At 41.0% G+C, this 13,156-nt stretch overlaps 1 protein-coding gene across 2 annotated transcripts in view; it reads left to right on the top strand.

The window, feature by feature from the left end:
* The first annotated feature begins 8,482 nt into the window (after window positions 1–8,482).
* Window positions 8,483–13,156, top strand: part of SMAD9 (SMAD family member 9) — a 44,548-nt gene continuing 39,874 nt past the window's right edge. The window contains exon 1 of one of the 2 annotated variants that reach the window (XM_032220107.1): window positions 8,483–8,992. The gene's annotated coding sequence lies outside the window, so the exon portion shown is untranslated. The remainder of the gene's footprint in view (window positions 8,993–13,156) is intronic. The other variant, XM_032220108.1, reaches the window with a different exon arrangement.

Genomic DNA, 13,156 nt, shown 5'->3' with positions numbered 1-13,156 from the left:
ACCAGAACACCATACAAGGTGTCCTTTAATGATCCTAACAGAGGATTTTGGGATTAAGCCAAATCTTAAAGTCTAAGACTTTACCAGGATGGGGACCATTATAAATCTTGGGGTTTAGGTTTAGGTTTTATTCAACTTGTATGCCGCCCTATTCCCGAGGGACTCAGGGCGGCTAACAAAACCGGGGGGGGGGGGGGCAATACAAAAGGGAAGGCAACAGAAACAGACAACAATACAAAACAATTTAAAAGGTCTCAACAAGCACACCAATTCGAGTAGGGGACTGGTGTTGAGTCTGTTGCATTGACACTGTATTCAACTGAGTTTCATAAGGTCTCATAATTTATTTTATTTGGTAAATTGTATTCTGTGGATATGAATGTTTTTCAATCTAGCACATATGGCTCAGTTAATCAAGTGCCAATCTAATCCATACTTACTAAAGACTAAAGCTTTAGTGCAAGTTATTTTGCACTAGTAAAAGGAGTTACATCTAACTTCTATATCTATCCTTCATATAAATGAGTGGTGTATTGGATCCAGTGGTGGGTTTCAAAAATTGTTCGAACCTACTCTGTGGGTGTGGCCTCCTTTGTGGGAGTGGCTTGCTGCCCATGTGACCAGATGGGAGTGACTTGCTGCCCATGTGACCGGAAATGAAGATGCCGACGACACTTGTCAGAACCACCTTAAATTACCTCACACACAGCACTGGCATGCATAAGAATATGATGTAAACTTGTTTTTTAAAAGGCATCTTTGGTTTGCGTTAAAACAACTTCAACACACACAATGTTCTCATTGCACCACAAATGCAGTAGTCATCCTTACCTTTCACAGAGGCACTGAGTTTTATAAATATGAGCATGATAGTGTAGAATAATCATATCCAAGGATCAGTGGTGGGTTTCAAAAAAATTTGGAACCTCTTCTGTAGGTTTGGCCTGCTTTCCAGGTCCACTGGTGGAACCTCTTCTAACCGGTTCGGTAGATTTGACGAACCGGTTCCATCGAATAGGTGCAAACTGGTAGGAACCCACCTCTGATTGGGTCCACGCTAATCTATCCCAAGAAAACACATACAGGAGTATATTGTATGGTCACTAATTCAATATGTCAGAGCATCTCACTATTAGTTCTTTATCTTTCTGATAATGGACCAAATTTGATTGTGAAAGTATTGTTGTACTAGTTGTAATATTTTTCTGCAGACTTGACAATCATTCTTTCTTCTTTGTAAATTATCATTAGATAGATGCAGGTATTGTTTTTGAACCTTAAGTCAGATTTGGTTATTCATTTTGATTTTGTTAAGTTAGAATCAAGGACACTAAAAGCTTTACACTGTCATTGGCAAATAAGATAAATGGCACTGCTCTAGACAATTCAAATCACTAGGATCTGACAGATTACATTCCAGAGTTCTGAAGAAGCTGGCAGATGTGATCTCGCAACTGTTGTACCATATCTTTACTGAGGACTAGAAAAATATGGTTCCCATTTTCAAAAAAAAAGGGGTGGGGAACCAGATCTGGGAAACTACAGACAAATCAGTCTGACATCAATTCCTGGGAAGATCTTGGAAAAGATAATCAAGCAACAGATCTGTGAACACCTAGAAGCAAGCAAAGTTAACACCAGAAGCCAGGAGATCTGTTTGTAAAAAACAGATCATGCCAAACAAATCTTATTTCATTCTTTCACAAATTAGTGGACCAATGAAATGCAGTGGACAGTGTACTTTGATTTCAGTAAGGCATTTGACAAAGTAGACCACAACATACTTTCTGATAAGCTAAAAAAATGTGGGATAGACATCATCGTCAGTTGGATTTGTAACAGGCTGATGAACCACACTCAATCTGTAATCCTTAGAAACTACATGGAGAGAAAAAAGCAGTGAAGTACTGCAAGTTCCATTTTAGGTCTAGTACTCTTCAACATCTTCATAAATGATTTAGATGACGTAATAGAAAGGGAACTCATCAAATTTGCAAATGACACTAAACTGGCAGGAATACCATCATCCCAGAAGATACCCTCAAGATCCAGATGGATCTCGATAGACTTGAACACAGGTCCCTATCTAACAAAATATAGAAAATGTAATTCAATGCAGAAAAAAATAAAGTTTTACAAATGTAAATAGGTAGAGATTAGGTGAAATCTGATTCAATAGTAGCAACTGTGAGAGGGATTTTGGGGTCCTAGTGGACAATCACTTAAATATGAGCCAGCAGTGTGCTGCAGCAGTCAAAAAAGCCAACACAGTTCTAGCTGCATAAACAGAGAGATAGATTCAAGATCACATGATGTGTTAATACCACTTTATAAAACCTTAATTAGTAAGATCACACTAAGAATACTGCATCCAGTTTTGGTCACCATATTATAAAAAATATGTTGAGACTTTGAAAAGAGTGCAGAAAAGAGAAACAAATATGATTAGGGGACTGGAGGCTAACATGGTTCAGAATGGTTGCGGGAATTGGGTATCTCTAGTCTACTGAAAAGAAGAACTAGGGGTGACATGATTGTAGTGTTCCAATATTTGAGGGGCTGCCACAAAGAAGTCAATCTATTTTCCACAGTACCAGAAAGCAACAATGGATGGAAACTAATCAAGGAGAGAAGCAATCTAGAATAAGAACAAATTTCCTAATAGTGAGAACAATTAATCAGTGGAATGGCTTGCCTTCAGAAGTTGTAGGTGCTTCATCACTGGAGGCTTTTAAGAAGCCATTTGTCTGGTATGGTATAAGGCAGTGATGATGAACCTTTCTTTCCTTGGGTGCCATGCCAACACCCATAATGCAATGCCCCCTGCAGGACTCCTTGCGCATGTGTGTATGCCCCCCCCATGCCCTGTTTTTTTGTCCCAGGAGGCTTCAGGGAGGACTGCTAGCACAAAAATGGGATGGGGGTATGCCCCCCACGCATGTGTGTGACCCCCCCCCCCCGGTCCCTCCGTGTATGCACGCATGTCTCCAAGTGGAGACCTGAAAATTAGCTGGACGACGGCTCACATGCCCGCAGAGATGGCTCCGTGTGTCACCTGCCATCACAGGTATAGGGTCTCCTGCTTGAGCAGGGAGTTGGACTACTAGAAGACCTCCAAGGTCCCTTCTAACTCTGTTATTCTTTTATTCTGTTAAGATAAGCAAGGGAAGGCTGGAAGAGCTACGTTTGTGACATCCTTCCCCCCACACTATGGTGACATTTACCAGATCTCTCTAGAAGAACATTTATTTCCATTAAGATATACAAGATACATTTTGAAAGACGTCAAAGTGACTCACGGCTTTAGAATTTACAAACACAAAGCAGCACAAATGGCTTATATCTACCATTGTTAAACTTTAAAAGAATGTATGAGACATATGGTATCACTATTTTGAGAAGCAACTACCGTATTCATCAATGCAGTCTGAATGAAACTCTGGTTCATTGAAGACAATCCACCTAAAAATTATGCAGGTCCCATTAAAATGAGCAAGAGTTAACAGAGATGTTGCTGTGGTTTGGTACAACTGTATTGTTTGTATATTAATATAAATTTGCTTAATTTTCCATCTTCCCGATTTGTACCATATTATGAGCTACTAACTAAACAGTTCAGGTCTGTATAACTGGTACAAAAAACCCCAGTTTAATACCAGCGAAGCCTGGCAGGCTATGTAAATTCTAGATTTTTAATTGATTCGACTTAGGCATATTGTTCCCACAATGCCCCTCTCCAAGTGTTCTGACCATGATTTCACCTTGATTTGCCAAAGATCAAACATGTAACTGTTCATAGGCTGTGTGGGCTGTGCCTTTCAATAATGCTTCTACTATCTGTATAGTTTATATGTTCCGGTTTCAGGATGATGAAAAGACGGGATTCTGTGGTTGTGACCTGAAATGCTTGTGATATGTTGTGTTCTTGTCCAAAACAATTTGGCATACTGTATATTTGCAGCAAATGTAAATTGTGGTTAGCCTTGAAGAAAAACCAAAATCAAAGGAAAGGAGCAAAGTGTGGCCATGGTTCAGCTGATGAGAGAGGGTAGGATTTATCAGATCAAAGAAAGAATGTTCCATAACAGAAACCAACAACAAAAACAATTCTCTATAAGGAAGTGAATCAGACAATAAAGCTATAATAGATGGGAGTAATAGCCAGAAGCAAGAAACCTAGAATGTTATATCATACACTATCCAGAGTCTCTCTTTGAAGGAGATGGGCAGTTCAGAAATATGAAAAATAAAAGTTTTCAAGCATTTGAACCTAAGACTTATCAAAATGGGCAATGTAAAGGTTTCCCCTGTCCAGTTGTGTCCAATTCTAGGGGGTAGTACTCATGTCAGTTTCTTAGCCAAGGAAGTCAGTGTTGTCCGAAGACATTTTTGCTGTAATGTGGCCAGCATGACTATATACTGAAGTACATAGAATGCTGTTACCTTCCTACTGAAGTGGTACCTGTTAATTTACTCGCATTTATATGCTTTCAAACTGCTAGGTGGGCAGCAGCTGAGGCAAGAAACAAATCACCCTGTTGCACAGCCTCAAGTCTTGAATCTGGCCTGTGAGTTTCCAGCTGACAAATTCAGCTTCTTTAACTGCTGAGCTATCGCACCCACATAAGAGTTATCAAATCCACTATTATTTCTTCTTGTTATCCATGTGTTACAGGGAATGTATTTTATTCTGTTCATGTGTTACAGGGAATGTAAAAGGCATTATATGCATCATAAAATCAATATGGATATGACATGATTACATATTACAGTATACATCAATTACATCACAGTGCAACTAAAGCAAATTACATAATTTGCATTATTTGTATAACAATGTTATCAAGGCACACCAGATGTTTTTTAAAATAATTTTAAATTTTTATTTAAAATTTTAATTTTATTGAAGAGCTCAACAGATTTAAAAATAGTACAAATGTTGAATTAAAGAAGAATATAACAAAATAACAAGTGAAAAGGAAATACATGAAAAGAAATATAAATGGGGGGAAAAGATTCTAAAGCAGCTTGCAATCTTCTTGATAGCAGTGATAGATATATTAATATTTTATCCTTTTTTCTAAGGTTACATCATTTTTTTCTTTCCATAAGCTCTTTCTAATCTTCAAACCCATAAATCGTATGTTCACTTTTCAGCAAAAAGTCCATAACAGGATTCCAGTCGCAAATAAATGTAGTTATTGATCCTTCTCTAATCAAACAAATTAATTTTGCCATGTCTGCTAATTCTGTCATTTTCACCAACCTTGTACCAGATGTCTATGCAGATTTGGATAAATAACTCTGCAAAAAACAGATAGAATTGTATTCCTGAGACCCTCTGTATTTATTATATTTCTTCTCTTATCCATACTTCGATAGAAAAGTGTAAAAAAGCATTACAAATAAATGATTGGCTTCCAAAATGGTATTAACAGAAAATATTTGTTTTGTAGGACCATGACCTCAGTTAATTAGGTGATGTACTATTGTCATAGTACACATATTATGTACATAGTATCTCACAAGTACTAGTAAAAATGTGTTTGGCCAAAGCATGGTGAGTTGTCAGGAGGACATTAAACTTCAACTTGTGGTACTTGATAGTCAAATTCTTGAAATTATTATCTTAGTTAAGGACTTGCTATTATAGAGTATATAAAAATATTGGAATAAAAATCAGACAGAAATCAGACAGAAATAGACAGAAATAAAGCCGAGGTGGCGCAGTGGTTAAATGCAGCACTGCAGGCTACTTCAGCTGACTGCAGTTCTGCAGTTCGGCTGTTCAAATCTCACCGGCTCAGGGTTGACTCAGCCTTCCATCCTTCCGAGGTGAGTAAAATGAGGATCCGGATTGTTGTTCGGGGCAATATGCTGACTCTGTAAACCGCTTAGAGTGGGGTGAAAGCCCTATGAAGCGGTATATAAGTCTAACTGCTATTGCTATTGCTAAATAATAGCTAATCTTTGCCTTTGTCTGCACTAAAGCTCAGAATAAGAGTTTAAGATCGCAATACAGAAAGGTAAACACGATTTATTAGGTATAATAAATAGGCCTGCTAATAATGGAAGTCCAGGTAGAATAACTCCCATGATTAGAATATAGCAATCAAATCTACAGTTTGAGCTATTCAGCTGCATTTTGCTACAAATCTATCTTCATATCCTGCTAGCTTTAAAACAAAAATGCCACAAACTGTTTTTGGTAGCTTTGTATATTTAAGTATTCCAGTTTTAAACTAGCATGTAAAAGTCTTGTTGTATGAATCATCTCTCATCTTGTTAATACAGGTGACAATGAGGACATATATTGCCCAGTGTTCGGAACTTTGGTCATTGTCACCATTTTTGACATCATTAACTATTGTAGGCTCACTTGTTCTCAACAATAAGATATAGAGATGGTTCATGTTTAGCTACTACAACTGGGACCAGCAGTTCAGTTATTAAGAAAAGTAGTTGCTAAGTGAAACTGTGACAAACTGTTATAATCTTACTTCAAATTTCCTTTGCTTTACAGACCAGTGAAAGTCATAAAATGTGAGGAAAATTTCTTTTTTATCTGGATTTGGCAACATTATGTTCAGAAAGTAATGAGGGCTGAATGACATGAAAATTTAGTTTAGATAAGGATTGTTTGACAATCACACTGAAGAAATGCTAATCAATGGTATTGTATGAAACCAGAATGAAATATCAAATGGGGTGCTAACAAAATTAATAGAGCCGAGGTGGCGCAGTGGTTAGGGTGCAGTACTGCAGGCCACTTCAGCTGACTGTTATCTGCAGTTCAGCGGTTCTAATCTTATCTGCTCAAGGTTGACTCAGCCTTCCATCCTTCCGAGGTGGGTGAAATGAGGACCCAGACTGTGGGGGCGATATGCTGACTCTGTAAACTGCTTAGAGAGGGTTGAAAGCCCTATGAAGCGGTATATGTCTAATTGCTATTGCTATTGCTAAAATCCAACCAGACCCTGTACTTACACTATGTATTAATGATTTAAGGTAAGAGGTCAAGGCATTCTTATCAAATGGGAAAAACTGGATAAGATAGCTAATATTCTAGAAGAGCAAAGTGAAATACCAAATAATCTTTATAGGTCAGAGTAATTAACTGAAAACAGCAGCATGAAATTTAGAGATCAGTGCAAATTTACACAGATATAAGATGGATTTTACTGGAAGGCCATTTGGGTCATCTGGTTGACTGCAATTGGATGAGTCAGCGGTGAGATGCAAAAAAAGGAAAATGCCACACTAATAATTGCAAATAACATAAAACAAATGGCTTTACTACTTCATTTTTGTTTGGGTGGATCCCACTTCAGGTAATGTATCTATTTTTGAACACTGCACTTCAGGAAGAATTTTAAAAACATTGGAACAGGGTTAGAAAAAGCAGCAAGGACCATCAGGCAATTAGAAATTAAGCTTCATGAAGAGTGTCTATGGAGAGGGGTACATTTAAATTTGGCAATATTGAAGGATTCGATATCAGTTTTCAGATACCTAATAGAATGTCAAACAGAAAAAAGGATTCCCTTCTATTCTAGAGCACAGTAGTTACAATAATGGATTTAAGTTAGGCAGATTCTGAGTACTGTAATTCTTCATAGTAACAACAATTTGACAGTGGAATCAATTACAGTACTTGGGGAGGAGGATTCCTCACACTGCACATGTTCAAGCAGATGTTTGTGGAAATGCTTCCATTTGGTGGAATGATTCCTATATACACCAAATGATTCCTATGTACAACAAGAAGCACCATTCGATGCATAAATCACCCTTCCAAATTGAATTTGCTATTTTAAGGAAACATCCTAGCCTACCCACTCCTCCAGTTGGGTGACAGAAAGGATATTTAGGCTGATTTGCAGTATCCAAGCATTAGTCTCAATACACTAAATTTCCCATATACACTCATAAAAAAAAACGCTTTAAAAGTTTCTGAATCCCATTTTGAAATGAGGGGGTCGAAATGGGATTCAATGGAGTCTTGAAAGGCCAAGAGTCAGAAGGGAAAAGAACGACGCGAGGATTGATGTTTTCTTAAAATTCTTGGTCTGAGCAGGAAAAATGACTGCCTGCCTGGACCACTATACTGAGCCTGCGTCCCCTTAGAAGGTTTTCCAGGTAAAGGGTTTGACAAGTGCTCGTCCAACCTCCTGCGGGTCTTGTTGGCTGCCTACACACCCGTTCATACCCCTCGTTTAGCTTGCAGTACAGGCAATCTTATAGATTAACAGAGTTGGAAGGGACCTTGTAGGTCATCTAGTCCAACCCCCTCTACACCATTTCTGACAAATGGCAGTCCAATCTCTATCATCACAACATAAAGTCATTCCCCTCTCTAGACTTTGGGGTCTTACAGATTATCAGAGTTGGAAGGGTCCTTGTAGGTCATCTAGTCCAACACCGCTCCCCTCCCCCCCCCCCCCCCCCCGCTCAAGCAGGAGACCCTACATCAATTTCTGACAAATGACAGTCCAATCTCTATCGTCATAAAATAAAGTCATTCTCCTCTCTAGTCTTTGGGGTCAGGCAAAGAAACTCCCGTCGTCCTCGTTCCCCTTCCTTTGCTGCCGCCTCCGCCTCCCCGGACAGAGGGGTCTTCAGAGGTGCACGGCCGCGCGCTCCCGAGGCAGCCAGACTCCGTCAGTCAGTCAGACCGCCAAGCCACTCAGAAGGGATTCCTGGCTGAGTTCCAGGTCGGCGCACTAATACAAGCTGCCAGGCTCCCGCCTGACTGACGCCTCGCTCACTCGCTCGATCCCTGGCTGGCGGGCTGGCTGGCGGGCTGCTGCTGCTGCTGCTGCTCTCGCTCTGGCCTCTGCCGCCGAGTTCCTGCAGCCGCGTCCCTTCGCACGTTAGGAGGAGGGGGAAGTGTGAGCCACTCGCTCCAAAGAAGTTGGCGCAGTCCCGGGAAGGCGACGGCTGGGCATCCGGCGGGAAGGGCAGGCGGCTAAGGCGTTCAACCTACGGGCAGGTACCAAGCTTTTATTTGAACTCATTTATATGCTGATTTATTTTCCTCGGGCAAGAAATGTCAATCCCGCTCCGAGTCTTTTGCCTGGTCTCCGGCCGGGCTGCCTGGTTTTACTGTGCGGCAGCTTGCCTCGAGTAGCCCTTTCGCAAACTTCAGTCCACCCCTCTCTCTCCTCTCTCTGTTTACGTTGCCTGCAGTGCAGGCGTCAATTTCCTTGACCAACAGCTACCTTCGGCGGGCAAGGCGCTCTAAGCCTGAACCAGGCTCTCGAGGGGACTTTGGCAGCCGTCAGTTTCCTTTTGGCTATTCTCATGTCCGGGTGTTTTCATTTCCCCCTTAAACAAGACCTTCGGCTACGATAGGTGTCTGTGAGCGCGCGCGCGCGCACACAGCTTATTTTAGGAAATACTCTTAACGCTGGGTCGCCTGTGACACTGTGAGAACTCTGCATGTTTTACTCCAGAAAGAAACCTTTTCACAGAATGGCCTTTCCTGGACTTTAATGGATTAGTAACCTGGGTGAAAGTCCCGCTGTTAGGCGAGGCTGACGGCATCCCCCCCCCCAAAAAAAAGAAAAAAAGGGGGGGGGCTCCAAGCGATCGAGCCTATTCATTCATAAAAATAGAAGAATGGAGTTGACCGTGCAATGACATCTTTTTAACTTGTTCTTATTCTTAATGGTCGACATTGTTTTCGAAATATTTCCCTTCATAAGCGAGGGCTTGTCCTTCTTTCGGTGTTCTTAGAAACGCGCCACATCCATGCAGAAAGGAAGGAATGGGGGGGGGGGGGAAGGATTGATATAGGAGACAAACTGACGCCAGTATTGTGATCGGAAGGAGGGGCTCGACGCGAAACGTTTTTTATGGCTAGTTAACCGCTGTCAAGCGCTCTTCAGCCTCTATTTTGATTTCTTTCTCTGCTTTCTAAATTAAGACAGAAAGCTTAAAGGTTCATGCCGGAAAATAATTCCTTAGGCTGTTCTAGAGGTTACCTGTCTATAAAATCAAGTCGTTAGGAAGATAAATGATATTTAAAAACAAAAGTCAGGAGTCTTGAGTCACTATAAATGCTGGTTACTTTTATAATAATATTAATAGGGCTAGAAGATCATTTTCAGTTTGCTGTTAAAGACTTTGAGTACTAAGGTCCAGAATTTGTCAATTTCTGTTATAAATAACATCATCTGAACCAAAGTTTAACATCTTAGTTGTGATAATTGTTTCTAAGCCAAAGTCATGCATGGCCAGAAGAGAGAGAATATATTTTTCATTCTTAATAGAAATCACCAGAGCGTTTCCATTTCCCCTAAATTTAAAATGCTGAAAATTAAGAAATATGGGGGAAACTCAGGCATAATTCTGGTTTAAAGGGGCCATAGGCTTTGAATTGACAGTGAAAACAGTAGTGGACTGAGTGTACATTCAGAAACACTCCTACAATTGGTTCCTCAAAGTTCTGGTTAAAAGGCAGACTATATTCTACAAAATTGAAATTATGGGAGTTTGTCATTGATACCTGTGACTGGGTGAAACCACAGAATTTCTTTGATTTTGGAAGACTTTAGTAATAGGTAACCTCTTAACCTCTGCAAAGTTTCAGGGTCTTTTTCCCCACACTCCTTATATGAAAGGAAGCAAAACATTTGGGCATTTCAGCATTATATGCTGATTCCCTTTACTAATATCTGAAACTTTAGTCTTTCTTTTTTTAAAAATTACTTGAACTGTTAAAGACGTTCTATGACTAAAAATCTTTTGTGAGTAGGGAAGCAATGTATGAGTCTATAATCAGGTTGACATTTACATTCTGTAGACAAATTACATTCTCAACAAAGACAACAAATTACAAACCTGCAATTCTCTCTCAATGAATGATCTTATGGCCCAGAGACATAGGAAATAATATACAAGTTCTTGAAATGTAGCCAAGTTTGCAGTTGTCCAGGAAGGGCACTGCAGGTAAGAAAAATATTTTTGCTATTTTGTTATTAAGAATTATGAAAATCAGTGATTCAAAAAAGAGTTTTAGAATAAAGGATATAGTGGAGCAATAATTTAGACAATACGTTTTTAGAGAAGTAGAAAACGATTATAGTTCAAATAAATTGTAATTTAATCTATCCAGATTCATAAATTGCTGTGCCAACTCTTAAATAATATAACGTTATATATATATTCGACTTTTAAAATGGAATTGGTTTAAGTCAAATGACAGCGTGAATCAACGACAATAGTATCTGTATGTAAATATTGCAAAACCATTAAGAGAATGTATCTAAAAGCAATTTTAGATGCTAACTAATCTCATTCCTTTTTAATCAAGACTTTGTATACAACCCATGTCTTGGTCATTTGGCAAGATGATATTCTGTATTGCCACTGCAACACAGACTATTTCGTTATAATTAAAAAACATTTCAAAGCAGCTGCAATACATCCATTCTTTGTGGGATTAAATATATTGTATGATCATAAAACTGATTCTAGTTTGAGTAACATGACATTGCAGTTTGCAATGTTTCTCACAAACAAAGCATTCCGAAGGATTTTCATCTTTATAGTTGAAATCTCATCAATCTAGTGTAAAGAAAATTTCATTTCCCAATTGGGAGCAGGAGACCTCAATTCCAAAATGGATATATGACATTAGGAATTTAAACAACTCAGTGAAGGGGTTAACAAATAGAATGAAGTGATTAATGTTATTTATTCGGCTTCATGTGTGTGAACTTGCCACTGTGGTTTATGCTTGCTTCTGATATGAACCAGTTTTGTTCAATATTATTATTTTGTTCAATAAAACCATTACAATGGTACTGGCTCTCAGCTATGTGTGATCATAACTTGCTTTTAGTCTAACCCATGGGTGTCAAATCTGTTGCGTCATACCATCACATAATGTATCACAAGGTTCTCCAGTGCACTGCTCAGAGAGCCCAAATGCTGGGTTAACACAGCCTATCTGCCCTTGGACTGAGTGATGTTTTTCTTGACCACGCCTCCCTTTGCCTGCACATGCTCAATTCGAAAACTCAGTCCGCCCGAGTTAGGGCTGTTTTGGGAGAGCTCCAGTCTAAGAGCAGAAAGGCTGGAAAAAGTTTCCCAATTTGGACCACGTTTAAATTCTCAGATAGAGGAAATCACGCTTCTACATCAGGTCTGTCTATTTGCCTCCAGTGAGGCTTCCGTCGCTTTAAGAGAAGGGCTGCCCGGTTTCCCTGCTGTTGCTAATTGCAAGCACTGCAGGGGGTTGAAAAGGCTTGCACAGCGGGGGCTGGCTAGCAAGGGAGCAATTAGTGGGATAAACCAAGTTCCCTGTTGGAACAGGGGCGTCCCAGGGGGAGGAAAAGTCCAGCAAGGCTCTGAGAAGGCTCTAAAGCAGGTGAGCCGGATTGCTAGGATTCCCTCGCCTGCTCCATTTTGCCCGGCAACAGCAGCGACGGCTGGAGCCTTCGCACACCTTCAGGGCTGGAAAGAGCGGGAAGCGGCTGCGTGCGCACCCCCCGCCATTTTGGATCGCTCCGACTCACTGGGCAGAGCGGCAGAGCTCAGAGCGTGCTAGGAACAAGGCAGCAAGAAGAGCCCAGCCAGCCAACGGAGCGTCAGCGAGCCCTCAACGACTGCAGAACGCCGCGGGGAGGCTGGGGGCTAGTCTGGGAAGCCAGCTAGTCTCTCCCTCCGGAAAATAAGCTAAGTCTCGGGGAACCGAGGGCGGTGGGAGGAAGGAAATCCGACCCCAAGGCGGCCCTTCCCTCCTGGAGATTCTGCCAGCACTTTTGGACTGCAAAGGCCAGCGCGTGCCCATCCCAACTCCAGCTATCTTCCAGACCTCGTGGGGACCTGAAATGGCTGAGGAATGCAGGGAGGCCTTAGGGGATCAGGTGGGGCCCTCCAGCAAGCGCTGCAAGCTGGATCCCTCTGTAAATAAAGGCAAAGGGCACAAAGGCTCACTTGAAAGGTCTTCTCCAAGAGCCACAGTGGATCCCAGGGAGGTTTCAAGGCCCCTTCAGCCAGAACCTAGCCCAGACCGTCGCAGCAGGGAGTCAGCTTCCCCTGATCGTGAGGCCCAATCCCCCGGGGACAGTGAATTCTTGTCTGGGGATAACTATGCATCCAGGGATCCATCTCCTGAAGCATCTTGGGGGTACCCCGACTCCCCTAG

This window comes from Thamnophis elegans, chromosome 6 (assembly GCF_009769535.1).
Source record: "Thamnophis elegans isolate rThaEle1 chromosome 6, rThaEle1.pri, whole genome shotgun sequence".
NCBI lineage: Eukaryota > Metazoa > Chordata > Lepidosauria > Squamata > Colubridae > Thamnophis > Thamnophis elegans.
Note: the sequence above shows the minus strand (reverse complement) of the source record. Positions and strands in the feature narration are given on the sequence as shown.